General features: G+C 39.2%; 1 protein-coding gene across 5 annotated transcripts in view; it reads right to left on the bottom strand.

The window, feature by feature from the left end:
- The window catches only part of znf609b (zinc finger protein 609b), a 52408-nt gene that overhangs the window by 20030 nt on the left and 18581 nt on the right, over window positions 1-13797 (bottom strand). The window contains exon 1 of one of the 5 annotated variants that reach the window (XM_084682235.1): window positions 4001-5160. The exons of the other annotated variants lie outside the window; for them this stretch is intronic. The gene's annotated coding sequence lies outside the window, so the exon portion shown is untranslated. Of the gene's footprint in view, window positions 1-4000; window positions 5161-13797 lie in introns of those variants that run through there. 5 annotated transcript variants of the gene reach the window in all.

The raw sequence follows: 13797 nt of genomic DNA, 5'->3' as shown, positions 1-13797 counted from the left end.
AAAAATGCGATTAATTGTGATTAATCGCGAGTTAACTATGACATTAATGCGATTAAATATTTTAACGTTTGACAGCACTAATAATTATTAAGTCTACTGCAACAATAGGACAAAGGAACACCAACAAAATGTGAATAGCCTACAAACAATAAGCATACTGCTGTAGTATAACTGTAACAGGCTGGAGGCGATTCTAGAGGCGATTCTAGGTTTTAAAACTGGTTCAGGTGTTTTTTCGAGTGTTTGCAACCAACTACCGAACACGTCGTTCCCAAACCACTTTTCTTCATGTTGTAAATTTTGTATCCTCTATGTCACTGCGATATCAGTGCTTTGACGGCACAACGGAGCTAGCTAGCAAAACAAACCCAGCCCGCCAGAACGGAAGTGGATTGCATATAGGGGAGCAGTTCCGGAAGTAGAGCGGAAACGGCTCAAAAACTTGTCTATAGGCTTTTTGAAACTTTTTGCTATTCACTTTTTTCCCCCCCCGATTGTGTTTTTGTATTAGATATTTTTATTTCCTTTTTTGCCACTACATAGCTGTTGCTTGCCATGTCAAAAGAATGTAATTGACCAGAATGTCCCTGTGTTGTACACTGTGCATGTGACCATACATTAAATGACACTGCCAGACTTTCAGGTAGGCAGGAAAGGGTAACTTCTGAATCCACGTAAACCATCATGAAAAAGTGAGATATTTTCAGCATATGATCCAAATATAATGGTTGTGGTTGAGACTTCCTCCACGACAGTGTAGAGGCCCCTGGTTTTCTATTTTGAGGTTTCCCCATTCTCAACACACTACCACTTACATTTTGTAAAACCAGTGCGTAGAAGCATGTGGCGGATTGCTTGTCCATATCTGGATAGCAGAATCCCCATGCAAACGAACTACAAAACTAACTTTTGTTAACAAGCCTCCATTCGACACTTTAGCTGCATTTGTAGCTGTACAAAACAGCTGTAAATCTTAAGGCAGGATTTACAGTCTGGTTATACAGAAATCTCCCCAGCCCATAAGATTTGTAGAGGTTTCTGCATAGTCACGCAAGCCTTTCCTCCAAGAACAGTCCCCTGCCATTTTCTAAGAAATAAGAAAAGCCACAGTGACAGTAAACAGATTTCTATGGATCGGAGAGGGGACTGGGGGATGAAGAAACCAAGTGCATGGCTTGAGCAAGTAAGTATTACAAAGAGATAGTAGGTAGTGTCATATTGAGTCACTCATTTATTTCACACTTTAATTTGGCAAAATGTGAATTGAATGTGAGCATTAGAAGTGCCAAATCAGATAGTGTTCTGAATAACTGCCAGACCTGAATCATATAATTTTTTGACTGGAAAAGAGCTCTGTCACAGTCATTTGCAGAAACCATAGTGAATAATCGGACTGGTTTTACTTACTGCATTTAAAAAGTTGGTGCATTATCATGTTCAGCCAAAGGAGTGCATCTCTCTATAACTGACTGTCTTTGGAGGGGTGTTCTTCACTTAATTGCTCTTCCCAAGGTCCCTGTTAAACATTCTCTCAGTTTTACTTGGAGTTTCTTCTTGTCTTCTTTGAGGGTTTGATGGTTGGTTTGGATGCAGTTCTATGGACATATGTGAAGCCCACTGTGGCATTGGTTGTAAAAAGGGCTATACCATTTACATTTGATTTGAAAAGTGATAGACTAGCATTACAAAGGCACTATAATAAGCTAATGACAAGAACTACAGTAAGCTAGTCTGACATCAAGTTGGAGCATGCAGGTCAATTTAAATGTTCTTTCCCAAAAAACATGAACTAGCAATTAACATTACCATAGCATTGTAAAAAAGATAATTGGACCACTTAGACATGGAATTCAGCAACCTCTTAGATATTTGTATATATATTGTATAGCCCTTTTTACAATGTCACAAATGGCTTCACAGATGCCCATAAAACTGCACCTAACCCAACCTAAAACCCTCAAGGAAGACAAGGAAAAATTCAGAAGAAAATGTAATAAACCTTGGCAATTCGGGGAGGTATCCCATTCTACAAAGACACTTGGTGATTTAAAAAATAATAATAGGCGGGACACAATTATGCAGTAAGAATAGAGATAAAAGTTAACATTTGAATGCATGGTGCACAGACATTCAGAGTTCATTCAGAGTACATTAGTAGAGCATTGCAGTGTTCAGCATTGTCTGTTTGGGTGGTGTTCAGCTACAGTGCAGTGAATCACAGAATCAGCATTACACCAACATGGTCAGGTAGGCCCCAGGAGCTCTACATCAAAGGAGATTAGAGACCAACGTCCGCATTGTCGCCTAGGTCCACAAGACGGAGTAGGACGTTGAGGACCAAAAACTATGTGGAAATGTATATGTAAACTGAAACGTCCCTTCATACGACATCTTACAACCCTCTCATTAACCACGCATGCAAATGCATGAGGTGGCATGAAATTATTTTGCCAAATTGACAGTTAACATGTTCAAAATAGGGCCTCCAGTGAAATCTTCATCTTTGAAAACCACCTTTTCCTGGAACTAAATAACAGCCTGTAAACACAATGAACTTAAAACAAGACAAATAGAGGATTTGAATATCAAATTTGCACATATTTCATCTAGAGGCATTACAATGTACATGGAAAACAATAATTAGGCCGCAGAATTGCTAAATTAAATGCAAATCAGATACAAAAACACAATGACTTGGCTGTAGCTTAACCTCATTCTTATTAGATTTTTTCTAATCTAATTTTGCATTCAATACATCTCTTTACTACCATTTCCTTTGCCCACTGAGATAGTACTTCTTTGGTGCAACCTCTAGTTACATTTACCAAAAAAACTGAAGACAATAGAAAGACAAACACTCTTGCTGATACCAACAGCTGGCAAAGGGCACTTTCACATTCCAGGCAACTCTCGGTTTCAGCTTCTAATTGCAGCCTTTCAAAAACACACACACACAAATAAAACGAAGAAAACTAGAATGTCATGACCTAGAATGTTTCTAAACCATTAAGGAGACAGTTTGTCATTCTAAACAAAGTATTCGAGAGGGGGATCAAAGCATTGAAGGGTGAATGGAGATAATTTTCATTTATTCATTATGTATTTTTTTTATTAATCAATTAACAATTGTATTTTGACTTCTTAAGATAAAATAGGCTATGCTGGTTCATTAGAGATCTGACAATAGAAGTAGCAAAACATTATATTATAGCCTTCCTCTGGAGAACATACACATTACCTTAAAATGGAGGAAAAAAACAGGAGCAGACCAACCATTTGTTTGCTTAAGCACTGTAAATTTGCAAGCCACAACAACTCATTGTAGAAGTGAGTAAAACTGTAAAATAAAATAACAGGACATCCCCAAAACATAGTAGAGGCACATGCCTTGAATTGACTGTCCTTTAATCTCTCAGTCCTTAGCAACATCTTGGGCAGCAGCTCAACTATTACTATCAAAAATAATCTTGGCATTTACATCAAAATATGAATGGAAGAAAATCAAATGAACTGTCTTTGTGGGCAAATGCAGCACACGTCTACGTGAACTACATTGTAGCCTGAGGTTACAATGAGCATTGTGATTTAAATGACTTGCACAGATGTAGAAGTAGGTACCCTACTAAAGAGATAGTAAAGACACTCCAGAAAGGTATGCAAGAGGAATACAAATCTAAATAGATATCAGGTTTTGCAATGAAGTGCATTAAAATTCCACCCTGCACTTCAACTGATTTTGGAGAGTTAAAAGTAATATAAAAGGCAAAGGTCAAATCTTACAGATCATATAAAGCCTACAGTTTATTTGTAACCTAAGGAATTTGCAATGACTGACATACAAATAATTGAGTTTAAGTATTCTTCTAATATCAGAGGTGCATGTCGGTCAGAGCTGGGTAAACTACAGGGAGCGTTAAAGCCACTACAGTTGTCACAAAAACTGGTGAGTAAAAAAAACGGAACAATACAAGAATTTCTGAAGTTACGGTAGTAGGCCTACCGAGTGCAGAGTTGGACGCTGACAAGCACAGTGTTGCCAAAATAGTCTCACCGGAAGTTGCCAGTGGCACTCTGAAAAGTCGCAAAATCTATCGACAAAGTCGTTAAATTGGCAACACTGGATAAGTAGCTAACGCTCCAGGGGCTCCACTAAAAGTTTTTTCAACAAGAAAAGTGGAAGAGCCACGTATGGAAATACACCATCTACCGCATTTTTGGGAAATGAAACCGCGGTTTCTAACACTATTTTACATTTTTCTTGTGGTGTTGCGGTTTATAATTCGAAGCGGCTTATAGAACGTTTTTATAACAAAACAACAGTAGAAACACTTTTTCGTGAATGCTATTTAACCCGTTAAGGAGTAGCGTCGCATATGATCGTTTAAATGCGGGTCTCACAGCGTAACGTTGCATATATGCGTAGCCGGTGAAATCATAGATATCTATGGGTGAAACCACCTCCCCGAAATTTGTTTTTGCAGGTTGGGATGTCTGCTAGCATTGTAGTAGCATTTCTACAAGTAATATGCTTGCTAATTTTGCCCGGAAGCTAACTAAAGCTAGCTAGCTACCGTTTCGGAAAAATAACTTGCGCTTTGGAGATGGTCGAAAATAATTAGAACTCTTGCGTCTAAAATGTAAATATTAGTTAATCCCCAGGCAATAGAAAACATACAAATGACCAATGTTATGTTATGTTCCAGCAATCCAGTTCAAGCCAATCGCTTTAGGCTAGGCAGGCCTTTCTCCTTGACTCACTTTGGGAAACCACTGTCAATCGAACTTAAGCTCAAAGAAAGCAAGGAAGTTCAAACAAGAACTGGTGGCACGGTTGCTCATATTTGAATATATTTTATTATGTTAACTTTTGCCGTTTTAAGTGTACACAATACTTTGGTGCCCCCCAAAAAACGGTGCTTTACCTTGCGAAAGAAGCAGCAGTGTTTAATATTGTGTGGCCATGACAAGATATTTGGGGAGAGAGGAGGCTGAATCCCTGGGGGGCACTACATCTGAGATAAAATGTTGGGATAAGCTTACAGCTTTACTGTACTCTGAATTATAGACCTTCATTGAATCAGCAGGTAGTAGAGTAAGCTGTTTCACAAAATACATTTTTGGAATATTGGAGAGGGTCCTTCAAGGATGACCAGACAGCAGCTAAAGATAACTGTACCAAAGGGTTGCTGAGTCAATAAATCAAATAATTAGCCACAAGTGTCAAGTTTGAGCTACAAAAAAAAACAAAAAAACATAACATAACAAGTATAATAAGTAACACATTTATATCAAGTACTGGATCATCATGTGGCTTATTTTGAATTTGCTAAATATATTGAAGGTTGAGGATTGATGAACATCCTCTTTTTCGAAGGCAGACTGTCTTGCTGACAGTTTGGCTAACTGGCTTGATATCAGCAGGTGTTCTGGTACACTGGCCTCTTGTCATAGCTAGATCCAACTTGACCCTGCCTGACCAACCCCCACCACCCCAATTCTACTCCTCATTATACTGATGCAGCTGGCTGCCTTGGGCCTGTGCCTAGTATTGTTTGCTAGCTGGCAAGGCTGTAGGTGGGGGTGGGGTAGAGGTGTACATTCTTGTAGACTGTTTGATATTGTCAGCACTGAAGAGTCCCCAGGCAGAAATATATATTTCTCAGAAAACTGCCTTTACAGTCCATTGCAGATCAGAAAGGTCTGCAATGGCAAAAGGCAAGTCTGTCTGGGAAATTGCCTGCAACCATTCCTCCCTCATTCTTGTTTCAGAAACCGGACGTATTTCCCTTGTCTGATTTTAAGTGTCAGTGTGGCGGTTCCAAGCATATTGCTATTGGTTTAAGTCGAACAAATAACTGATGAAATTTGAATTGAATGGAATATAATTTTAGCATCTCACAGCAGGTTTTGACAAAGTTCCATCTGTGTAGTGAGATACCGGATATTCCATCCCCCAGCCTCCTACTACCCCTCCCCCCTCACATAGCCTCCTACTCTGACCGCAAGTCATTCAGCAACAACGGTATCTATTACAATAATAAGCCACATTCTTGTCAAGGTCACCCACTCTGGCTCTGAAAGAGAGAGGCTGAACTGGGAGCAGAAATCCAGATAAGCCATGCTGAGCCTCAGAGGATTTCTTCCTCCCCAGCCCTCCATAGTAATAAACCTTATCTCACACAAAAGGGAGACCTTACAACCAAACTCTGGAGCTGCCACTGACAGCTCAGCCCAGTTGAATTCCCATCCAAACACCCAATGATTATTTCCTTTACATCTTGATGTGAACACATCTTTGACAGACATGTTTGGTGGATCAAATAGAGAAAAAAACAAGCAGAGATTTGCTAATCAAAGTAACAGGTTCATGTATTCTCTATCCACCTGCAAGCCAACAGTACAATAAAATAGGGCTTTTGACACAAACTCTTCACAAAAAAAATTGCTGTATAATAAATGTGCAGTTACATTGGAATAGACCATTAGTCTGCTACTGGTGCCTCAAATACATCCTCATGTCCTTGAGTCCTTAATATACTTTAATTTTCTTCCAAAAGAGTGGCAGCCTGAAGGCACTGGAGACTCCAGTTTAAAACAATACAAAGCACTAGCATTTTATGAGGACCACAACCAACTACGCACAATGGATGTTTAGGTATCGCCTGCACATAAGACATGGAAAACAAGTTGTTATTCAGGCTGTGATATTTCTCAGGAGACCAAAACGACAAACTATTTATAGAAGTTGTGTGTTTGCCCGTTTCCCTTGTGCAGAGGCTCCCTGTGGGTGGTGCCTTCTCAAACCACTCAGAAGAAACCCTTGTGTTAGTTGAACATAAGGGTTTTGTGTTTGGAAATGCGCACTGCCAGTATTTACTAAGTAATTATGGTATAGGTACAAACTTAACAGAAATGATATTGGCCTACAGGCTAACAGTCTGAGTAGGTAACATCTTTCACTCCATCAGAGACCAAATTTGTAAACAATGTTTTTGACTAAACTTTTGCTCATTAAATTTACATTATTCCATTATTCCATTTAGTGTCTGCTAAATGACTAAATGTAAATAAATAACAAGCCTACACCTAGTGTGTGTACTATTTTGTTGATTCTTTTTCTGATACTGGTAGGTTACATTTAGTACACTAATCAAAAGTGCAAAGATTTGCCTTGCATTGAGAAATGTTCATTAATGTGCATTAAACATGCTCCCTTTGCAACATAGGTTCACTAGAACTGTGTGTTTGCCAGTCAAAGTATGCCATTGACTTTCAGCTGCCTTTCACTTCGGTTAGGTTCACTTCGAGATTGTGGAACCATTGGCGTTTTAGTTTATACGCTAATGTCTGAACAAGCGTTTTACCTTGTATTTGTCTGTCTTTTGCTATGTTTTGTATTGTGCTATGGACTGTTTTTTGCGTGTACGGAAAATAAATAATAATAATAATAATATAACATTTTATAGAGCGACTTAAAACAACAGTCTAGCCTCGTGTTATTCCACTCTATTCCAAGTAGGCTGGAACTGTTTAATCAAGTCATATGAGGTCTTGACTTGGGGGAGTACCATACCATTTGAGTGGGATGGGTGGTGTCTACAAATAGCATAGTGGCAACACACACAAGCCTGTTCACCCTCTCAAACTACCCAAGACTTGCTGCTTGGATCAAGCCCAACATTTCAAAACAGTCCCATTGAGTCATGTTAAGCTTCACATAAGTTGATAAACATTAATACTCACTTCAAGTAGTTCCTGAACTTGGGATTTATGGGTTCACATTCTTTTGCATTAACACAAGCACACACTGCACCAAATAGCACTGAGTAATCAGCACAACAATTGTCCATTCAGCACCCTTGAAGCATTTACAGAATATATGATAAAAGGTAAGTCTGCAAAATCCAGCTCTTTCTAACTTTGAAAAGTGGTGAGGTCCATGGTGTAGTAGTTAATTAGAATTTTTTTTTTCAGGCAGGACAGACCTTGTGATCTAAAAGATAATCGGAATTCAAACACAATGCTATTCATGAACCATGGTGCTGTTAAATCTAGACTAAAAGACTAGATTTACCAAAGGGGTACTTGAGACAAACCGAGTGACAACGCACATGTGTCTGTGATATCAGATGGAGGCCTCAGAAATCCCAGAGACAGTTGCATAATCAAGGCACATGCAAACGTGTCAGTTCAAAAACAGCAGGCCGTCATGGACCACTGGTAGGGGATCTCACTAAACAAATTACATCTGCATGCCCTTCGGATCATTAAGGAACAGAGAAGTCGGTAGGAGATGTCAAGGGAGTGAAAGTGAATTTAATTCACTGAAATATAAAAGCTCCCATTTCCTCTCTACTGGTCCCTTAAGCAGAAGTCTACAGCCCAGCCATCATAGTTTGATGACCTCGTTAGTTCGAGTGCCTAATCTGCTAATGCCCTGATAAAAATAAACAGGCAAGGCGGCCATGCAAGCCACCCCCCACACACAGCTGCTATCCATGGGCACAGCTGAGGCCGCCATCTCCATTTACCAGGGTGCACTGTCGGAGCACAGTCTGTGCAAACCAATCTCCCACAGACTGTGGTTGGCACCAGACCTTGCTGGCAAACTCACAGAGAAAGATGAGGGGTGAGCACTGAGTATTACAGCTGTTCAACAATCCCAAGTGATAAATTGTTAAAGGGAGCACAGGTAAGTGACAGTTGACAATGTGTTGTGGTGCAATATGAAAAAGGTTATGTGAAGAGGTTTTACAACACAGGCAGAAGGTGTTTCGATGAATAAGCCTGGAGTGAACAGTATTAAGGTCAACTGCAGTTCTGCAGTTGTAAGTATTTTCCTCTTGATATACCATGATTTATTAGTCCAAAAACCACCAATTGGCTGGAACTTGTGAGTATTAGCTCTGGCAGTGGAAAAAGTGACAATCCAATTTGATGTGAATGCATACACTTAACTGCTGGCACTCTCGCTCTATTTAAGGCATACCTCAAACTAATTGATATGATTAAAAATAATGTTGTTTTGCAGGTGGAGAAAGAGGCCCCACATACAACACATAATTGAGAGCTCAGCATAATCCAACCACTGAATTACTCCCTAGCCCATCTTATAAGAAGATATCATTACCATACAGACTTTTCCTTAATTGATCCAATCTCTTTCACATCCTGCCAGGCAAATCCATCTGTTTTTGGAATGCCGTTTCTTAGTTGAAGGAAATTATTACTTGTGTAAACAAATTATGTGTGGGAAATAATGGGACACTATTTGTTGGCAATACATGCTCAAATGAGCCCAGCACATTCTGGGCAAGGTCTACATGTTCTATAAGGCAAAACCAAATGCCACATCAGTTTGTCCATTTAGCATTACCAAAAGACAAATGGACACAAAGTTTATAAAATCAAAAAGCCTACATCTGTACCACTCATATTGCTCCTCAATTCCCACAAAAATCGTATTGGACTTTTGTGGATTTGGAATGTCCGGACAACAAGGTCAGTTCAGGAGTGGGGAAAAGTGCATTGATAAGACAGATAAAAATATTTTGACAAAGAGCCTTTCTTATCTAAAAAGATGGTAAGCTTGGGGCTAGTTCATTCAAGGACATTTCACTACTCTTCATTGAGTTGTTCTCTAATGAGATGACTTTGATAGCCTGGGAACCAGACGAATCTGCCAGCTCATTTTATATTTGCTTTGGCAGATCTCAACTGTTTATCTGATATGATGATGATAATAATTCATTGACTGTACAGTGGACTGCTGTAGAGGCATTTTGGTAACTCGGATCACATTTTGTTGCACTGTTCAATTCAATCCAATTGCCTCCAGGAGCACTTTTGTCAGCGCCCACAGGAAATCTAAAATGAACTGACAGCTTCCGATTGGGTCTGGCTTTGCCAGGCTACAACTTTGGAGTGGACCCATCTTTTTGAGGAAGATAAGAACTTTGAAAATCAAAGCTCCTAGCACCTCAGACATTGTAATTCCATGGCACGCAACCAAGTTTTGAAGAAAGGTGCATAATGTTATTTTGTGACATTCACAAATGGTGGCAACTACATGTAGCCTAATCTGGGTTGTGAAATACTGGCTGCTTGAAATGCATCAAGCAGCAAATACAAGGAGACAATGCTTCACTTATGAATAAAGAGCTCTATAAAAAAAAGTTTACTCAAAATGTTGGTCTTGCACAAAAAAACGATATTACACACTACCAGTAAGCAGATTGCGATTCACCTGGGTTGTGGAAACATGTTATTAAATGAGTATGGCAGTAGCCTACTGTTCGAAGAGTTTTACTGTCTATATAGTTTACATACTCTTGCTCACCCACCAGTCTCAATCATAATAGTCTGAGTGTCACATAGTCGACCCCTGTACTGCATTTGTACTCCTCTACTAGCCATCGTTTATTGCACTCTGCTTATTTACGTACCAAGTTGACCCTGGTGACTTGGAGACTGCCAACTGCTTTAATGTAACTCATGTAAACACTGACTGGCCAGCAGACTTTTCCAATGGTTCCATATCACTAAGCCAGGAAAAGAGCCATTTTATTGTATTTTTTATAAAAAATTGTGGAAATGGGAATCCTGAAAAGGATAAAAGGCTAGCTGATACTCTGCTGTAGTTTACCAAGCTCAAGGTAGGAGAGGAGTGCATTTGACGGCACACGGTTCTATTTTTGGGGGGAATAGCAAATTGTTAGTGGTGTTTGTGGTCCGCACCCCCTCACCTTGGGCTTTCAAGTGAAAGTGAACCACGAAAGGATATGGTGCACCAGATTTAAAACAAAGGTCAAAACAAAAGCATCACAAAGCCCTACACAAGAACAATGAAAAGTAACATGGAGAAGACCATGTTGAGTAAGAGCAATTAAAGGGAGCTGTCAGGCCAAATACTGTCCTAGGTGCCGTTCCGAAGCAAGGACGCGTCCGTCGCTATGCCAACCTTAAATTCCTGAGATATCTACGCGTACTCTACTATTTAAAGTTTTCACTCGTTCGACATTCCCGAGACAGCAACGCGCGCAGGTAGAATACTATACGCGTTGCCTTCTCCTTCGTCTGTTAAAATTGATGCTAAATAAGTACTTTTTTTTACGAAAACAACTAGCTATCTAAAGAGCGAAAACTTTGAATAGTAGAGTAGAATAAACTGGTTTAAATAAGCCTAAATACAAAACTTCCTACCTAGTAACCAGTATAGCAACCATGACAGTTTCGCGTAGATATCTCAGGAATTTAAGGTCGGCATAGCGACGGACGCGTCCTTGCTTCGGAATGGCATTGTGACGTCAGGTAGGACAGTATTTAGAGTCCATCACTAAATTAAAATAAACAAATGTTAGACAGTAAATACCAACCTATTTAAAAACATATATATATAATAATAATATTTCCAGTCATTACATTAACAGTTATAGGTTCGTTGAATGTGGATGGGAAGGCACTAGTAATGCTCTCCAAATAAAATCCCATAATTTGAACGACACACTCTTGCACTGTAATCCAAAATGTTTGACACAGCTCCCAATGAAGACAGTGTTCTCTTTCATTTCTATCAGCTGCATAATCCCATTGGAAATCCTTTTTAGGGTGATTTAGAAAGGCCCTGTATTCAAAGAGATGAGTGGAGAGGGAAAGGGTGGCAATGATCACAAGGGCCTAGCTGTCTACATGGATTAGAATAGAAAAATAAATCCTTTCATCTCAGATCTAAACTTCCCAGCTACAAAGAATTTACACAGCACAAACAGATGCCAGAGGAAGCAGCAAAGTCATTTATGAATTTTCATCTTTAAAATATATTTGTATTCCTTGGGAAATCAAATGATATTCAATTAGCCTGTGTTTTATCACCAGATTGGAGTAAAGCCCCAATGAAATCTTTGCTCTCTGGCCTCCCAGCTAGACACATACATACCCATAAAGAAAAGTGGTATGGAAAAGTCATTAGGGCTTAATCACCCAAGCACAAAGGGGTTGACATATCACCTTAAATAACTCAAGACTTGCCTAGTGATTGCACAGGTAAGCAGTCATGTGCCTGAGAGCAGTGACAATATTGTGTAGATTCAATGATTGTGCTTAGAGACATGGTGTTTGATTGACGTGTACAAGTGTGTAGGTTAATGACTGCTCATAGTTACATTGCAACAACAGAGCACATGTGTAATGAGATAACTCAATTCCCTTCATTGATCCTAAAGGGAGATCTTAGTATCTAAATAAACTTAAAACAGACACCACACTTATCCTGACAAACCAATGACATTGGATCTCAGGCCGCACACTGACATGACTAATTTATACAGAGTTGAGGTAGCCTAAAAACTTGGTGATGTCGCTACTGCACATAGCTAGTTTGTTACTAGCAATTTCCTGCTGGTAAAGCACATCTCAATGTTACGTACTTTCCTGAAATGAAAGAGAATTTAATTATATGCCTGTTTACTTTGTACAACATTTCTCTTGTTGGAACAAAGATGTCCTGGACATGCTCACAAGGATTACTGTTGAGGCTAGCGATCAGTGTATTCATTATTAAGATGATTAATTGTTATTATTAAGAGTATGATTTCTTCAATAAGCATAAATTGGTTGACTGTAACTGTTTCATGACAACTGATCCAGACAATACTGCTACATAAGGCTTGTGGTAATGAATGAGAACCAAAGGCCACTAAATGGGTTTGCTGACCCTGTCTAAAATGATTCAAGTCAACACAATATACATTTTACTTCCATTACAATAATCTGCAAGTAAATCGCACACCTCACAAACCTGTGTACTTTCTATTAACTGTATTTAGAAATGCTTTTAATCACATTAACGGATTCCTGTCTGTGACACTAACCTCATTAGAGTAAAATAAGTTTAAACCACAAAGCCACAGCTCAAGACTGATATCGGTGCACCTATTACACTGCAAGGTATCGACTTTGCAATGGACCATGGATTGGATACTTGATTGGTTTTAACTTTGTGTAGAGGGCCACTTGGTCTATCAAGCCATTCAGAAAGCTGCATATGATCTAGTTTACACTCAATAACTGCACTGCAATAATACTTAAGAATAATTTACCCTATAGCCTACATTTGTCATTCATGGAAAATGGGAACAAGTTTAGTTGAGAAACTCAGTCAGATTGTGGCTTGTTTACGGACAGACAGGCATGTCGCTTTAATGTCGTTAGACCAATAAATTGTCTTATGTTGTCACAATTGTCAATTCACCTTACCACTGATTATACTACGAGACACTGACATTCTAGAAATAGTCTGTAGTGGTTTCAGTATGAGGGCAAAATGTGAGGTCATTTGCAACCCTGAATCAGTGGGAGCCAAATTGAGGAATTTACCAATTGGATAGAATAGAAGGAGGGAGTGTTCACACCAACCTTGCTTAGTCTGGTTCAACCGAACCCTGGAGCATGTCTCCCTCAATGCGGTTTGTAACTGTATGACCAATTACTAAACTACATTTCTAACCACAACTTTTCTTTTTCATTTTCTGGAACGTTAGAGTTTGGCCTTTGTGATCGCAAACCAGACCAATTGGAAAATGTTAACAAATGTATCATCCTAACATTTATTTGACTTAGGAACTGGACCATTACGTGTGAACCCGCACTTAGACAACAGTAAAAGACCAAGGGTTCTCTTTCTCAGAAAGCATAACTGGCAAATAGTTCAATTAAGCTAATCTTGTTTGAAACCAGATCTTTTCAATCTGCCATTTAATGACTTCCTATAGAGCTGTGAGACAGAGAGGGAGAACAACG

Source organism: Hypomesus nipponensis, chromosome 19 (genome assembly GCF_054491055.1).
Source record: "Hypomesus nipponensis isolate SF chromosome 19, ASM5449105v1, whole genome shotgun sequence".
NCBI lineage: Eukaryota > Metazoa > Chordata > Actinopteri > Osmeriformes > Osmeridae > Hypomesus > Hypomesus nipponensis.
This window is presented reverse-complemented; position numbering and strand designations above follow the sequence as displayed.